The sequence below is a fragment of the Olea europaea genome, chromosome 18 (genome assembly GCF_002742605.1).
Source record: "Olea europaea var. sylvestris chromosome 18, O_europaea_v1, whole genome shotgun sequence".
In the NCBI taxonomy this organism is placed as follows: domain Eukaryota; kingdom Viridiplantae; phylum Streptophyta; class Magnoliopsida; order Lamiales; family Oleaceae; genus Olea; species Olea europaea.
In genome coordinates, this window is record NC_036254.1 from 29,992,896 (window position 1) to 29,996,382 (window position 3,487).

Sequence of the window (3,487 nt, forward strand, 5' to 3'; positions counted from 1 at the left end):
AATGACATGGACTTCATTAGCTGCCGCGACCAATGTTAGCTATAATTGATGAGCAAGACAATGGACATAGTATGCACACGGACAATCTCTAAGAAACAATGTTGAAGTCCATTCCAAGCACCTTGCATGTTACTAGCGCCATCATATCGTTGTCCTCTCATTTTGTTTACCCGAAGTTCATATTGAGCAAGAACATCACATATTTCATTTTTGAGATTCGATGAAGTAGTATCACTGACTCTTTTGATTGCAAAGAAACATTCTATCAAACTATCGTGACTATTCACAAACCTCAGGATAATGGCCATCTGCTCTCGATTAGATGCATCTTGTGCTTCGTCAACAAGAATGTAAAAGCATTTATCCCCAACTTCCTGTCGAATCATATGTCGTACTCTATTGGCCATAATATGCAAAATTTCTTTTTGACAGGTTGGAGCAATGTATTGGGCATTTTGTGGTGCATTTTCCAAAACAACTTTACTAACATATGGATTCAAATCTGCTATGTACTTTACTAGTTGTATAAAATTCCCACGATTACGTAAAGATGGAGATTCATCATTACCTCTGAACCCTAAACCTTGAAATGCTAGCCATTGAACACTTTTAATTGAAGTCATTATACGCAAACGATGTTTTCGAATTTCCTCTTTCGATACAGTATTCATTACCTTGTCAACATGCTGAGACGGTTTGATTAAATATTTAGCTCTAGTCTCACACAGTTTATGATATGCTGAATTAGCATGAACAAGAAATGCACATTTATTTCCATCTTTTACCCTCTTCCATTTATATATCCTTCAGTAACCAATCCCGAACAAGCAAAAGAATTACCCTCTTTTTGAAAAAGAAATATGCCTTTTCAGTTGAAGGAGAATACTCCAACCATGGAAATTCTGTGAACCATTTTTTCTGAAAGCGGCGAACTTGTTTTTTTCCTTCTATCCTTGGATACTCCTCAAGCTTCTACAATTCTAATCTCATCTCGTAGATTGGCAGGATGTTCAAACATTTACTTTCTTTTTCCCGGATCCCATTCAATACTAGTACATGATTGCAATTTCGGAGTTGAGACTGACGAATGTTCAATTTCTAGAGCTGGATTTGGAGGATGTTGCACGGGAGTTGAGGCTGAGGGGTGTTCAATTTTCGGAGATATACTTTCACTAGATTGACAGCCGATCTTTTTAAAGAATGAAAATAGTGTCTTTACTCTCTTCGATGAATGTTGATCTTCCATTTGTAAGTGCTAAAAATAGGAGACAGAAAAAATGAGACAAGGCAACAATAATATAATGCAAAATCTTCACACGGGCCCACTTTTACTTGATCAGATTTTAGATTGTTCAACCTGAATAATTTATTTGTTAAGCTAGTTAATTAAATTTCTTGGAGACTTAATAGAATAATTAATTATAACTAAGTTAGTAGAATAACCAATGTAGTAAACATTCTTTTAATAGTGGTGCAAATTAGTTAGTGGTCCTGTCTTCTTGATTCAATCCGGGTATTGTTATTGAATTTCACCCATAAACCTTCCTTATTGCCAAGCACATGTTTATTCTTGTTTGGCAACCCACCCACCAAAATAAGGGGGGGGGGGGGGGGGAACACAATTTTCCATTCTACACATAAACAACCATCAATCAACATGCTCATAAATTTGGAAATTTTCCATTGGGCATTGGCAGAGTAAATTGAGAAAAAAAAAAGAATAAATTATTTTTTCTAAAGATTATACATAAAACATAAAAAGTTAACTATTTGTAAATACAACCAATAAAATTAAAATATAGCAAAACGTTTCATTCAAAGAATTTAAAATTAATTCACAAATGAAAAAACTCTCCACTCTCCAATTTCAATTTCAATTTCTTAGCCCTAAGCCCACTGCCAACTTAAACTTTAAGATATAATGATATATTGCAAAAATTGAAAATAAAATAAATGACAAGAAGAAAATTTATATAAAGACAAAGAGTGAAAGAGATTAAGAGACAAACCTGGTCCTTGAATAAAGTGTGTCGACAACTCTGCAGGGCCCGTAGAAATGAGAAAGACGAGAGATTTTCAACCAATATGAGGGTTTTAAAAAATTGGTGGAGTGGATTCAGTCATTGGGCTGGTGGGCTGCAAAGAAAATATAAAGAATGGAGTTTGGACTTTGGCAGCTTGGTTGGACTAGAAGTAAATCGGGCTAACTTAATATTTAACTGGACTACTTCAAGGAAACAAATTAAAAATTCCCACAAACAACTTGGCCTTGGGTTGGGATTGGACCGGTCCAGTCCCCCCCATAACCGTCTCTGTTCCAAAATCTGCAAATTGGGACTAGCAATCCTAAGAGTCAGAACTTTTCATTGTTACTTGTAGACACAATGATTGTGAAAGAAATTTTTGAGTGTTTTCCTCCCGATTGATGAATTGTCTTTTTCTTCAACCAAACTTGAGGACGAGTTTTCTTCAAGTGGAGGAGGTTGATGTAGTACATCACAATTAAAATTAATAATTTTCTACTACAATTATGTTTTATCTTTTCTAGGAGTTTATTTCCAATAATGCTTATCTTTTTAGTTTTCTTGAATAGTTTTGATAGGACTTTTATTTTTTATTTAATTAGAATTATAGTTTCAATTTCCTAATACTATTGAAAGTAGGGAATAATCTTGCCTATAAATAAAGGGGTATTGTACACTTTTCATATCGATCAATCATCATTCAATCAATACAAAGTAAGTTATTCCTACATATTTCTTATTTCAATTCTTATTATAAGAATTTCATATCGCTTCCGCACCACAAAGTATTAGGTTGCAAATTTTCTTAAACAAGATTTCGTTCCTACGATGGTGTAAACAGGATCAAACCAACGGTCGTCTTCCAAGATACAATGCTTCTTATACAACTAGGATTGAATAATATTAATTTCATGAACGAATTGAAGCTTGACTGTACTCTTCTACATTGGATGATATCGAACATTAAAACTCAAAAATAATTTGAAAATTATTTTGTAAGAAATTGGAGAAAGAATGAATTAGAAAATATAATTATCCAATTTATTTGAAATGCTTTGCAATGAATAAAATAGAATTATCCAATTTATAGATTCACATACGTCTTTCTTCAATGATAGCATGCACAAATTCATCTAACAATTAGATCGTACAATTTTAGATTGGGGCATCAACTGAAATACAATTCACATCTTTGAATAGTCACACTCAATTCGAAAATGTATCCCTTTAATATGCATTATTTGCATTCGAGAAGGTCATATCTTGCACCTATTGGAAACTAATTTCAATCCACAAACATGGCCTCCTATCGGCAATTGATAGAACCATAAGTAGAGTTCTCTTTTTCACGTCAATAATGAAAAATAAAGTTTTTATACTTCCCACTTAGGGCAGGAGATTAATTCCAACATAGTTTAACTCTCATTCTTCTCTAGTGTTTTTTGCTTGATCTTGTGACTTGT